Source organism: Microcebus murinus, chromosome 14, assembly GCF_040939455.1.
Source record: "Microcebus murinus isolate Inina chromosome 14, M.murinus_Inina_mat1.0, whole genome shotgun sequence".
In the NCBI taxonomy this organism is placed as follows: domain Eukaryota; kingdom Metazoa; phylum Chordata; class Mammalia; order Primates; family Cheirogaleidae; genus Microcebus; species Microcebus murinus.
The window spans coordinates 4033319-4047850 of record NC_134117.1 but is presented as its reverse complement, the minus strand read 5'-3'; the positions used below and the strand labels follow the sequence as shown (position 1 = coordinate 4047850).

General features: G+C 53.0%; 1 protein-coding gene across 4 annotated transcripts in view; it reads left to right on the top strand.

The window, feature by feature from the left end:
• The window catches only part of PTPRE (protein tyrosine phosphatase receptor type E), a 144422-nt gene that overhangs the window by 56506 nt on the left and 73384 nt on the right, over positions 1–14532 (top strand). For 3 of the 4 annotated variants that reach the window (XM_020280765.2, XM_076009705.1, XM_076009706.1), the window contains exon 2: positions 911–933. The gene's annotated coding sequence lies outside the window, so the exon portion shown is untranslated. Of the gene's footprint in view, positions 1–910; positions 934–4401; positions 4725–14532 lie in introns of those variants that run through there. The other variant, XM_076009707.1, reaches the window with a different exon arrangement.

The following is a 14532-nucleotide window of genomic DNA, read 5'->3' as shown; positions in this document are numbered from 1 at the left end:
GAGGCCGCACATACCAGAACTTGAGAGCCAAGTCCTTCCGCTGAGGAATGGGTAAACAAGTGCAGTATATCCAAACAATGGAATATTATTCAGCCATAAAAAAGAATGAAGTCCTGGTATATGCTACAGCACAGATGAACCTCAAAAACATAATGCTTAGTGAAAGAAACCAGTCGCAAAAGGCCACATTTATATGCGCCCATTTATATGAAATGTCTAGAATAGGCAAATCTGTAGAGATAGAGAGAAGATTGGTGGTTGCCTAGGGATGTGGGGAGAATAGGGCTGGGGAACTAATCCGTTAAGGGACCTGGGGTTTCTCTATGGATGATGAAAATGTTCTGGCATTAGATTATAGTGATGGTTGTGAGCTGTGTGAATATACTAGAAACCACTGAACTGTACACTTGAAACAGGTGCACTTTATGGGGTGTAGATCATATCTCCATAAAGCTGTATTTTAAAAGGAACATGGGAGCTAAATGAATGGGAACGATTCAGCTGGATACTGACTAAGCTGGAAAACTGGGGCAAAGGCGCCGCCCCAGGCCAAGTTTTAAAAGGTTGTGTTTGGGGCTGAGGGGCCTGTTTTGGGGGGAAGGAGCCCGTAGGCACAGCAGGGGTAGCCAGCTCATGGAGCGTCTTGGGGGCTGGGCAGCAAGCACCCCCATCCACTGACAATACGGGTCATAGGAGACTCTGGAGCAGGACACTGTTGAAAGCTGGTGACTGCAGCAAAAACGAGTAACCATCTTGATGCAAAGATCTGCAGAAGACCCCGAACGATGATGCAAAAATGAGCATATTCAGCCAGGGCTGCAGAGCAAGAAGTGGCTATAATTAGCAGTTAACTCCTGTTAACCAGAAAACTAACGCTTTCTTTCTTTTTTTTTGTTTTCTTCTTTTTCAGACTATAGCCTCCGTTTTCCTTTGGTGAGTACAAAACGCTTTAAAAATTATTTCTGATATATAGCGAACTAGCTAAAAAAAAAAATGCGTGGGATTTAATGGGTAGGGGAGGATTATTTTCTTGAGAAAGAAGACCATATGGTCAGTGTGTTATATTTGAATTTTATGCCTTAACTTGCTCAAACAGGTTCATATCCCGCTTTTTGTTACGTCACTTTGTGTGCGTGTCTAAAATTTGGCTCATTTTCTGCTTGGCCTGCCGAGCCGTATTGTGGAGGACACAGGTTCCCCTTTCATGCTCCCCTTTCACCGCCTTCTCCCTCCCTCTGCAAGGGCCTCGCCTTATCTCAGCGGCTCACGTCTGGGGAGGATCATTAGGGAGCACGGGGCATGTCATCGCTCTGACGGTAATTGCTTCTTAAATTGATCTGCTTTGCAGGGAAACTGCTGACAAGTGGCTTGTCTGGGTTGCGCTCTGGGTGAATAGTGTCTCTGTCACCCTGTTTCGTGACCTTTGGGTCTGGCTATGGCAAAATGACATGACCTTCGTGTCTTTAGATAAAGAGCACTTTAAGCAACGTAGCCTTTTGGCGATCTATTCAATCCACTCCATGCTGCTCGATTTCCTGAAGAAATTGAGGGGAAAAACAGTCTACAAGGTTTCGAAGTGGCTGCAGCCTGCGGGCAGGCGGCTCGGGGCGCGCTCTGCGCGTGCTTGGCCTCTGCCATCGCCGCGAGCTGGCGACGGGGAGCGGGCGTTTCCTAAACGCGTGACCTTGCTCGAAAGGCATCGACTCTGCCCTGGAACCACTTTAACATCAATGCATCAGTTATTTTGCCCTTGCCGGCCCTCCCTTAGGCAGGGTGCCTTGGTGGCCCGAGTCCATCCGGGCATAAATGCTGTGGCTGTTCTTGGTGCGGTCACATGCATTTCGACTGCATGGACTGTCTCTTTCTGTCTCGGTAAAGAATATTAAACATAACTAACAGTTTATCAAGCCAGAGAGAAGGGAAGCCTTCATTAGCTACCCACTAAGCTGATTTTGTTGTCCGTGTTCTCTGTTGCATCATTATGGGATGTTGTTGTTGGTTCTGAATGGCATGCCCTACTTGGGTAAATGTCAACAGTGGGATCAAAGAGAAGGATCATTACTGGATAATATTTATGGGATAGAGTCTTAATTACAAGACGTCTGCAATCCCTTAATGCCTCGGAATCCTAGTCAAGAAGCGTCAGGCTTGTTGACGTAGGTTTGAATGCGTGTTAAACACCACATTCGTCAAAAGCAGCGATCGGGGGCTTTATTGAAGGTGCCTACCAGGCTGGAATGAAATATTTGAGGGTCCAGAGCCCCTAGATTTATCTCCTTCCAAAATACAGGGCACAGAGTATAGTTTATGACAAGCGTGTGACCTTTGTCCCCACCGACTCTACACTGGGTACTGGCCACTCCACACCCAGTCCTGCCTTTGCCCCGTCCAGGGTTTCCTGGCCTCTTGCCGAGTTGGCTTGCTGGCTTTCAGGGCGTCCGCAGCTCTGTCAGCGGAGTGAGCCGGTGACAGGTGCTTCCGGGCCTCCTTCACCTCCCCAGCGCTGTCTCGGAAACAGCAAGGGGTTCAGAAGCTGGTGCCCGGCCCGGAGGTAACCGAGCGTTTGTCCAGGACCTGACTTCTGGTGCCTCCCGGCCCCCGCCCGGACAGTTGGCAGCCAGAGAAGCTTTGGGCCGAAACTCCACACCGCCCTGGTCCCATCCTGTGCCTCCATTTCTGTGGGAGAGTAAATTCTGCTTCAGGGAGGTGCTGAGTTCCTAGATTTAAAGTGCTTCTGATTGCAGGAGTCTTTCTCTTTGACGTGAGGAAAAGGCGTTCGGAACGTGAACCTCCTATCGGGGCCACCTTATCTGCTGCCTTCGTTTGGAATCTGCCCACTGGGCCACCAGGCTGAAATAGCAGATTGGTCTCTTAGCCTGTTGCGTTCTCATGGCTACATGTTTGAGACTTGTTTCAGAGCTCCAAGAGTTCGATTAATAGCGGGAACTTATTTCTAACTTATGGGATTAGAGACGCACTTTTGAATCAGTGAGAACTAAACTGATTTAAATAGTAAGTAGTCGGGCAGGGCAGGGAGGCTCCCTGCGGCGGGAGACTGTGCCGCAGCCACTGTGCGCACCTGTGCTCACCTGGGGGGTTGGCCGCAGAACAGCCTGGTCAGCACCTGCTGAGGGAACACTGCCACCTGTGACAGCCTCCTTTCTCCCCTCTGCCACTGCTTCCCTAGGATCGTGGTGACGTTTAAGTGAGATGGCCCAAGGTAAGCATTTAATAAATGCCAGCTGCTGTCACTGCCACTCTTATCAACGGCATCCAGAATTGTGGAAGCTGTTTCCAACGTTTAAGGAAGGCACTCAACAGGGCTGCAGCATGCGTGCTGGTACTGTAACACGTATCAAAAGGAGTTCCTTTACCAGCACTAATCCCTGATTTTTCACTTTAAAAACCTCCATATTAATGTTTGACTTCTAAAAATAAGTCTTTTTCCCTGTTAAACTAGATTATGAGGGGTCTTTGAGTGAGGCAGCTCATTGTGATGTTTCTTTTTCTTTTTCCTCCCATTTAACAATAGATCTGTGGAATACTGTGGCTCCTATTGGTGATCAAATAGGACCAAAGTTCTTGCAACTGGAGAATGCTTGCAACTCTGTGGGTGTCAGTTGCATGGTATTTAATGCAATGGAATTGTAGAATTAAGAATTTATAAATGACACATAATTAAGGTTTAAATATTTTCTCCAGACTCTTTGAGGTCTTAGATTATTATGCCTAAGGGTATCCACTAGTAGGTAAAACTAAATGATACTGAAACCTGCCTATTTCACTTGCTTCATGGAACTACCCTAGGAGTAAAAGAAAACTAAATGAAAGAGCTAGTATTAAGTCGCGGTGAATTTCCATTTCGGAATCTACTTAGGACATTTGTTCACTGGCTTGATCTTCTTCAGTGATCTCTGCTTCCTCCTCTGTCGCTTTTACCAAGTGCGATGTTTTTCTTCTGACTCGTTTTTGTTTTTAGGCGTTGGTTTGAGTGACCACCATGGCAGGAAAAAAAAAAAATCTGTAAGTTTTAAAATAAAGTTCAGGGCTGAGTCTACGTCCTGCCGGGGCAGGGGGGCCTCCCTGAGCGTGCTTCCTGGCCGCGCCAGCAGAGTGACGCCCCAGCTGGCGGAGCAGGAGCCACACGCCCCGTGCTGGCCGGCCGGGTTGCAGAAAGGAACGAGAAACCTGATGTGCACAGCACAGGAAAAACGAAAACTTTCTAAGATACCTGATTCCTTTTCCCGTCCTTTGCCGTGCACTTGGGTTTTTTATTAGCACGGATGGACTCCGTGGGCTTCCTCCCCGGGCACCAGTGGTTCTCCCGACAGGGGAACCCATTCCCCCACTGAATGAAGTCAGACGCTGGCAGCAGGTTGGAAGACGCCTTTGGATCTGACGGCGACAAACAGATCAGTCCCCCGTGGGTTTCCATGTCCATCCCTCCCCTCCCCGGCAGAGTTTCCACATTCTTCCAAGAAGTACCTCCTAAGAGTCTACGAGGCAGTCATTCGTCACCGAACAAAGGCATGGGTATTAATCAGTCACGGCTTCCACTTAGAGGAAGTAGGAACACAGATTTCCTATATAAACTCCCGTCCCTCAGCCAGAGCACGGCAGACCTGCTGCTGGAATTCTCGGAGAAATCCCTTTTCAGCTGACGGGGGAACATGGATTCTCCCCGGACACAATGGCTTCCCAGCGTCACCCCGGCAGGAGAGGAGGTAAAGGGGAACCTTTCTTGCCGCTTTGGATTTATGTCGTGGTTGCTTGTAATCTAATTGCTGAAGTAGCTAAAAATTAGGCTAAAGAATATTATCAGGAAACCTTCATTAAATGAAAACCTGGCAAGTGCCTTGGTCAACTTTATCCAGCTCTGCGCAGGAAATCTGGGATTTGTGCTCCCGGAAACCATTTCTAATCCACCGCAGCTCAGCCACCAGGGCGCCGGGGATGGCCGGGAGGGGACTGTCTGTCCTGCTGTGCCTGGTGGCCTGTCAGAGGGCAGGTGATCAACGTGAGGGCCACCTTTTCAGAGAAACAATCCCCAATGATTGTCGAGGCCCAAGGCTGGCTGGATGACACAGGAAAATTCCACCCATCGGAAGCTGGACATTTTCTGTTTTTGTATTCAAAGCTTGCCCTCTTAATTTTTCTTAACAGCTAGATTTGTGGAGTGGCATTTTAATTAAAAGTGACACTAAGAAAGTGTCAGTGGAACAATGAGCTGGTCTTCCCAGAGCTTGCCTTCAGGTCCTGAGTTTAGGGCCGACTTTCTGGGCGAAGGTTGTCCTGCCTGTGAGGTCACGTGGCAGAGACAGGTGCCCTTGCCAGCTGCCTGCAGGGTGGCGTCACTCACATTGGGGACAAGAAGGCAATAACCCTATAAACCCTCTGGGAGTGTGAGTTGCAGAGCGAGGCCTCAGGCACTCTGGGCTGCTGCGGCAGGACGAGTTCCGGTGTCAAGTGCAGGGGTCATGGGTGGGCCAGCCCCACCTGGCACCGGCTCCCCCTCGCCTGCAGCTGCACCCCAGGGGGCTGGCCCACGCAAATCGGGACGCAGAGCTGCAGGAGGTTCGATCACATTCTGCTCAAAAATTGCCAATTTGAAGTGAGTTTTCGACTTCTTATGGTGCAGAGTTTGGTATAGAGTGTTTAGAGTGCTAGAAGAGGAAGGCTCCTTCTGGGATTGCCGAACCAAAATGTGTCATACAATGGGTCCTCTGCCCGTCTGTTCTTGTTTTGAATAGAAATGAGCGTAAACAAAAAACCCCCAAATTGGATTTGTGTTTATTTTATGATAAGGGCGGATTGAATTCTAAACTTTTTAAATACACTTCAATGGTATTTAACTGATTTCAAGCAACTCTACCAAGATTATCTGCTATTAGAAATGGTGCAGATTTCCTGTTTCAGGTTCTATAAATATATATGGGTGTGTGTATATGCACACATATTAAAGCTATATATATATGTTACATTTAATATAATATATATAAAAACTGTCACATTACCATGTTGCTGTTAAGAAATGAATTTTTTTTAAATGTCATGTTTGTGGAAATTATTTGGGAAAACAGGATTTGATCTATTTCCTGTTTTGCCAGACTAAAAATGCCTTATGCTTAAAATACAACTTGCATTTATGATAAGACGCATAGAGCAATTCACAATTCACAAAGCATGCTCCAATTTGTGACCTCCTTTGAGCCTCATGGATGCCCTGGAGGCAGCTGGGTGTCCACTGCCACCTCCACCTGAGGATGAGGGGGCAGAGACCAGGCGGACCGAGAGGTGACTGGGGAGGCCAGAGCGAAAGGAAGCAGCCGTGCCCCCTCGTGTACCCGCAAACTCACACGGCGTTCCTCTCCCGCCAAAAAGCCAATCAGCTCTCATTAGCTCCGCCAAAGGTGAGGCTCAGACTTGCCAAGAAAAAAGTTTTCCATTATGAAAAATATTATTTTACAGTTATGCAAGTGGCAGAGAACATTAACAAATAAAAACATATCCTGTGGATTCTGCAAACACTTTGCTGGTAGATAATTGTATTTTGGAACAGTTGAGTGATCACTGGAGTTGATCTTGGCCAGGGCTCACAACTATTTCGGCATGTTATCTGCTGACCCAATCCAGCGTGCTAATCTTTCTTTCACACACTTGCCAGGTTTCCTTCCAGCACAACCAACAGTTTGTGCATTTACTCACCGAGGGTTAGCCAGGTGTCTCCTGCAGGCTCCTAACTGTGCAAGGTCTTGGAAAATGAAGTGGTACATCCTACTTTTGATTCCAGGGAATATTGCTTGTAAGGCTGATATTTGAGTCCTTTTTCTAGTAAGTATAAACGTGTGTTTTGCTCAGGAGCCTAGAAAAGGGGTTGGACAGAATAGTTTAGTTCTAGAAAGTTCAATGACTTAGACTTGTACCTTCACCACCACCCTGAGTCATGCGTTCTTAGTCCAGAACATAAAGGGCTGGGTGAGAATTGCTTAAAGATCTCTTTGAGACATAAAGTTTCATGACGTAGGGTGATGGTTGTACGCATTTGGCATTAACAGCATAAATCCCTGCAAAGTGACTACCTCTGCATCTGCCATGACTGACGGAGCTAGCTGCATTTCTCTCCTTCTTTTCCAGGATGAGGTTTGGACCCCACGATGTAAATGTTTTGTAATCTTCCCTTAGAAAGACAGTGCTGTCCTGTGGGGCCAACTCTTCCCCCCTCCCTCATTTGTATTTGCTCTCTCATGCTCTCTCAAAGATGTGGGAACAAAAAAAAAAGGAGAATTTTATTAGTGGAAAAAATTTTTTTTGAAAAGTGATCATTTCCTTTTTATAATGTTGCTTGTAATCAAGAAGTAAAAGCAGGGAATCCGTGGGCTTTGATTTTAAAACTCGAGCAGAAACGTTAGTTAATAAAACAAAGGTGTTTTTCCCACTGTTCTGAGATCCGTTCTGGCAAGTGCCTCTGGGGGCCGAGTGATGGTTTATTTTACTTGAAGGAGTGATTCACCAGGAAGAGACCGCTTAATCCCATCAGAAACCATGGAAACCCCAACACCACTCTGCTCCCCGGTCAGGGGCGTTCTCCGTAGAAGACAGACTGGAAAGTGCATGTCGCCGAGATGAAGTTAGGGATCCCGAATGCACACGACTTGAGCAAGATCAAATTCAGAGGCATCACTGTTTTCGAAACCTGTTTTTGGCTTCCTTCCAGTTTGAAGCCAACGCCGCCGACATTCTGTTTTGCTGTTTCCGTTGTGGGCGGATTGATTTAATTTTTAATGAGTGATTCACTACCCATGGCTGTATGTTTTCCTCCTGTTGAGCTGAGAATTAAGTCATGATTCCTTTAAAAAAATTATTTTTGATGCAAACTGAGTAACGTGGTGCTTGGTGTTTGAGGCAAGGGGGCAAGTAGCATGACTTAAGAGAAGGCATCAAACCTGCCCGGGGCTCGTAAGAAACGGCAGTGATGACATCACCGCACGACTGTCGTGCTGTCCAGAGAAGGAGCCTGTCTCATTCAATATCCAAAAACATTCCTTTCTATAAAAATGTTTTCTAAAGTTGTGTAATTTTTTTTAACATTTTATGAAGGGGTAGTACCAATCCAGTCCATTTGGGGCAGCCATGTGTCAGGTTTCCCTTGCGGAAAGCCTTGTGACACCATCTGTGTCCCCACAGTGCTTGTGGGGCTTCCTGCCCGTCCATTCTGGTCACTGTGAGTGGCTTCTGGCAGTCCCTTCTGGTCCTTCACTGAGAACAGCCCCCGGGGTGCTTGGAGCTGTCGGGGCTCCTCAGCTCCTGTCCTGGGCCCCACCCCTTGCCCACTGTTTCCTCTCGTTGACCCTCAACACCGCTCCTTCGGGGTGACTCTGAAGCACAGGCCGTTCCTTCTTTACCATGAGGCCCTCCGCCTGGCCTGAACACGGCCAGCAAGCCCACCAGACAAGCGGTCCGAGCTCGTCCCCTGCATCCAGCAGCTCTGGTTCCCAGCGACAGATTTTACCCCGTGGCACCTTGAAGTCGGATATCTACGAGGACGGCAAGCTTAGCCCATGAAGAGTGTCCAGAGGCAGCAGCTGGAGGCACTGACAACAGAGAAACAATAAAGGCAACCTGGAGGGGCAGGTGCGCTGCTCAGGGGCGAGGGGTGGGAAAGCATCGGAATCAGAAAGGCAGCAGAGGCCGGGCCTGCCAGGGGCCAGGAGCCCGAGTGTCTGTCCTATCTAGGTGTGTGGCTGCCAGCAGGTCCCCACCTTCGCAGGGTGCTGGTCTCCCTGCCTGCCCAGCGGGCAGCTGCAGCCCCCTCTGCAAGCCTACAGAATTCCGTCCATCCAGGCTGGGGCCTCCGGAGAAATGGAAAAGTTCTAGCACAAAGTTAATGACACAAAAGGTGGTCTCTGTTAGAGCTGAGGACACTAAAACGTACAAGGGACAGTGGCTGGGGGGTGCTTTTCTTTCGGGATGTTCTATCCAGGATCTTAGGCCTGGGTGCAGGGCTTGCTCCGGCTGAGCTTCCCTGGAGAGGAGACACCTGCACCAGGGCAGCTGCTCACTGGCTCCCCCAACTGGTGGAGCTCAGGGAGCTCCTGTGCACCCTCGGGGCCAGCCTGCAGGCCTGGGGCAGACACCGGGATCGTTCCCTGTGCTGTCTGCCTGCCTCAGAAATCCGGACACCCCCTCTAGAGACCTGGCCACCATGTCTGACATCCAAATATGCATCCGTAATCCAAATACCTGGTTAGAAGTCCAGGCACCTGGTGAGAAAACTAAGTCCTGTGTAACAAATCCAAATACCTCTTCAGAAACCCAAATGCCTGCTTGGAAAGCTGAGGCCCGTCCAGGCGTTTGTAACAATGGAAGTGTTCGTTTCTCACCAGGAACACGGGGCCCCTTTCTGAAATTCATCTTAAAGGTGGAAAAAAGAAATTAATGGTTTTATTCCAGCTGGGCTGTAATGCATTTTTAAAGACTGTGTCTGCTGCATATATCACAGTGTCTCTGGGATGTTTGAAAAATCTGAAATCACCTCTGGTCTCAGAACCGAGTGGTCTGATTGAAATGAGCAGGGGACTGAGGGGAGGGACTGGCGGGTGTTTTGAACCCAGATCCTTTAAGACAGAGACCGTCCCAGGGCTGGCTCAGCAAGCCCGGTGCTGCTTCTGTAAGTTTCCTAAATCCCTGGAAAGTTCCCTTCAAGGACATGGTTAAAAGAGAATTAAATACTAATCTTGAGAAATGAAAAGTCCAATTCAGTGAATGGCCCAATGACACAGAGCCATCAGTTCGACTGTAGGAAATGCATTATTTTCTCTACCTCCTGTGTTCTACTTTACGCATAATTTATATAATGGGAGACACAAACCTGAGACTACTGCTTGGCTGGCTCACTGCAGAGGCCGAGAGGACAACTGACTTGGGTCCCTGCCTGACAGTGACCGGGGTGGGGGCCGGGTCTCTGCTCCTGCAGGACAGCGAGTGGACATGTGGGCTTTGAAGCCCCTGCTCTCCCAGCAGCCAGCGGCGCCCAGGAGCCCGTGTGGGCAGATGGACGGGCAAGTGAATGACGGCGGGCGTGGCGCGTGCCCAGTGGGGAAAAGTCAGTTCCATCTCTGCATTCTCTGCAGCGCCCGGGGCAGCTCTTAGCGCGCATAAAACCCAGGGTGGCTTGTTCACAAAGCAGGGCTAAAAGCTTTTCCATCCTCTGTGGGCTCTCTCTGGCCCTGTCATAGTGGTTCCTTTTTCCTTCTATTTAACGTCACACTCCCCCAGGCTCCAGGGCACTCTGGTGGAGGGCGGCGTCCAGCCTAACCCAACCCAGCCAGGGCCTGGGGCAGAGGTTGCTCTCAGGTGCTGGTGGGGCCAGGAAGGGAAAATTGATTCCAGGTGTGAGTTGAGGCACCAGGTCCCTGGCACATGCGCCATGGCCCCATCAGACCTCACCCACAAAACACAAATTGGAAGACAGACTCACTATGACGCATTTCAAGGCAGCAGTTGCAGGGCATTAAGCACTTCTGAGTGTGGGACTGAGGACTGCTCTGGTCTCACGGCCCTGAAGCCAGCCTTGGGCGAGAGAATTGGGGGAGTGCTCACCTGTGGGGGTCAGGGTGGGGAGTGCTCACCTGTGGGGGTCAGGGTGGGGAGTGCTCACTTGTTGGGGTCAGGGTGGGGAGTGCTCACTTGTTGGGGTCAGGGCAGGGAGTGCTCGCCTGTGGGGGTCATGACAGGGAGTGCTCACCTGTGGGGGTCAGGGTGGGATGTGCTCACTTGTTGGGGTCAGGGCGGGGAGTGCTCTCACCTGTGGGGGTCATGACAGGGAGTGCTCACCTGTCAGGGTCAGAGCAGGGAGTGCTCACCTGTGGGGGTCAGGGCGGGGAGTGCTCACCTGTCAGGGTCAGAGCAGGGGGTGCTCACCTGTGGGGGTCATGGCAGGGAGTGCTCACCTGTCAGGGTCAGAGCAGGGAGTGCTCACGTGGGGGTCATGGCGGGGAGTGCTCACGTGGGGGTCAGGGCGGGAAGTGCTCACGTGGGGGTCAGGACGGGGAGTGCTCACGTGGGGGTCAGGACGGGGAGTGCTCACGTGGGGGTCATGGCGGGGAGTGCTCACGTGGGGGTCAGGACGGGGAGTGCTCACGTGGGGGTCAGGACGGGGAGTGCTCACCTGTGGGGGTCATGGCGGGGAGTGCTCACCTGTGGGGGTCATGGCGGGGAGTGCTCACCTGTGGGGGTCATGGCGGGGAGTGCTCACGTGGGGGTCAGGACGGGGAGTGCTCACGTGGGGGTCAGGGCGGGGAGTGCTCACCTGTGGGGGTCAGGGCGGGGAGTGCTCACGTGGGGGTCATGGCGGGGAGTGCTCACGTGGGGGTCATGGCGGGGAGTGCTCACGTGGGGGTCATGGCGGGGAGTGCTCACGTGGGGGTCAGGACGGGGAGTGCTCACGTGGGGGTCATGGCGGGGAGTGCTCACGTGGGGGTCATGGCGGGGAGTGCTCACGTGGGGGTCATGGCGGGGAGTGCTCACGTGGGGGTCATGGCGGGGAGTGCTCACGTGGGGGTCATGGCGGGGAGTGCTCACGTGGGGGTCAGGACGGGGAGTGCTCACGTGGGGGTCATGGCGGGGAGTGCTCACGTGGGGGTCATGGCGGGGAGTGCTCACCTGTGGGGGTCATGGCAGGGAGTGCTCACGTGGGGGTCATGGCGGGGAGTGCTCACGTGGGGGTCAGGGCGGGGAGTGCTCACGTGGGGGTCAGGGCGGGGAGTGCTCACGTGGGGGTCAGGACGGGGAGTGCTCACGTGGGGGTCAGGGCGGGGAGTGCTCACGTGGGGGTCATGGCGGGGAGTGCTCACGTGGGGGTCAGGACGGGGAGTGCTCACGTGGGGGTCAGGACGGGGAGTGCTCACGTGGGGGTCAGGACGGGGAGTGCTCACGTGGGGGTCATGGCGGGGAGTGCTCACGTGGGGGTCAGGGCGGGGAGTGCTCACGTGGGGGTCATGGCGGGGAGTGCTCACGTGGGGGTCAGGGCGGGGAGTGCTCACCTGTGGGAGTCAGGGCGGGGAGTGCTCACGTGGGGGTCATGGCGGGGAGTGCTCACGTGGGGGTCATGGCGGGGAGTGCTCACGTGGGGGTCATGGCGGGGAGTGCTCACCTGTGGGAGTCAGGGCGGGGAGTGCTCACGTGGGGGTCATGGCGGGGAGTGCTCACGTGGGGGTCAGGGCGGGGAGTGCTCACCCGTGGTGGTCAGGGCGGGGAGTGCTCACGTGGGGGTCATGGCGGGGAGTGCTTACGTGGGGGTCATGGCGGGGAGTGCTCACCTGTGGGAGTCAGGGCGGGGAGTGCTCACGTAGGGGTCATGGCGGGGAGTGCTCACCTGTGGGAGTCAGGGCGGGGAGTGCTCACGTGGGGGTCATGGCGGGGAGTGCTCACGTGGGGGTCATGGCGGGGAGTGCTCACGTGGGGGTCATGGCGGGGAGTGCTCACGTGGGGGTCAGGGCGGGGAGTGCTCACCCGTGGTGGTTGGCAGGAAGGACTTTCTCCCCCAGGGGAGCTCCAGTTCTCCCTGCGTCCATCATGAGTTTCTGGAAAGGCCTTCCCTGCCCACCCCATCTGGTGCTCCTCACCCAACGCCCAGCCCCAGGCTACTTTCCGCCACCCTGCTTCCTTTATATTGTCATTAAAGCACTTCCCACTGTCTGCAGCTGCTGTATTGATGCTCCCCCCCCCCCCGCCGCTAGAATGTAGGCCCCCCATAGGACAGGAGTCTTAGCCCCTGTCACCTCACAGGGAGGCACCGGCGAAGTTCAGGTGAATGAGTGAGTGCAGTGACAGTGAATGAGTGCAGTGACACTCCCTACACTGCCTCCCATCCTCTTTGGTGCAAGCTGGATGTAAACACGTCGATGAGGTCAGTTGGCACCCAGGCGTCTCAGCAGGTCTCAGTGCTGTTCTCTGTCCCTCGACGGCCTGGCTCCGGTGCTTTCTCTCCTGACTTGGACCACTTTGCTCTGTTTCACCCTGTGGCCGCGCAGGCCAGGGTCAAACAGGGCCCGACGGTACTTCCAACTCACTCCGCCTGAACGAGGGGACAGCCGGGTTCCAGGTCTGCGTCGGCCCACACGGGACCGGACGGCACCTTTCAGTTCAATCTGGGCTTCTTTCCTCTGGCAGCTGAGAGCTGAGGGGCATGCCCACCCTAGAGCCACCTACTAGCATTGAACTTCCGTCCTCGAAAAGGGATATGTCTTTAAACCAGCCACTGTGAGAGGTGTTCTAACAGGAGACCTCTCGGTGCATGAAACTATAGGTAGAGTATCCAGGAAGAGCGGGCCTGGCCGAGGCTCCAGTCCTGCAGACCCGTGTCCCATGGGGTGGAGGAACAGCAGCTGGCAAGAGGGTCCCCGCTCCAGGGACCTGGGATGGCCCCAGTACTCAAATTCGGGCCACACAGACCTGCACAGCTTTCTTCTTGGAGAAGGAGATCCCAGAGTATGTCTCCCAGTTCCTGAGCTCCGAGGATGAGGGAATTATGAAGAAACCAAATCCACTGCTGAGATATCCCCCTCCCCCCGTCAGTGGCCATGAGAGGGGCATCGAGTGCCAAGTGGGCCTTGCTACGTGGTCTTCTTGGTTTCCCTCCATTCACTGCCCTGGAGACCTGGGGCTTGGCTCTGCTTCCTACTACACTTACCCAGAAGCGAAGGCGAGCTAGGAGGAGGCAAGGAATGTCCCCACTCGAGTAGCCTCTGCAGCTAGAAGCTTTGGAGATGTGACCAACAGACAGAGTCACAGAAGCGCAAGTGAGTGTCCTGGGCATTGCCCAGGGATGACGGGGCCCCTGCTGTGGGAAGAGCAGTGAGGAGGTGAGACTCCATTTCTGGACATTCCTCCTTCTATGAGGACAGGCTGCAGAGACACCAAAGGCTGCTTGGAATTCAGGGGGCGAGATCTGCTAACCGAAAACCGCGGAGTGTTGATACTGTGTTCCCAAACCATGACACCGGCTCAGTTTAGGCTTGCACGACTCATTCTGCACATCCAGTTCTCTTCACCTAATTTTCTAGTATTTCCTTCCGTCGCCCGAGTCACATATTTTTCCCAGGACTTGGAAGGTAGGACGAGTGATTCCGGCAGCTTGATGTAGTGGGAATCTGAGAGCTCCCAGGGCCCGAGAGCTCTCTGGCTCCAGGTGCCTGGCGTACCTTCCCTCCCAAACCTGCGAGCTGGGTCTGCCTGACACCCCTCATGGTTCAGTCCTGTGCTGTGCCCAGCGTCACACTGCTGGACTCGAACCTGGGTCCATTTGACTTCTAAGTCTCTGCTGTTAATGTCCAAACGGAATGGAGCCATTTCTCTCCCTTCTGAAGCCAAGGAGGCTCGTCCACGGTGGCCCCCCGCCAGGAAGGAAAGCGCAGAGAGCGGGCTGGCCAGAATGTGGGCGTGGCCCACAGGACACCGAGCTCAAAACCAGCTCGGCTCTTCCCGGGCTGTCTGACAGCAAATGAGTCATGTGCCTCCATTCTAGGGCCTCCA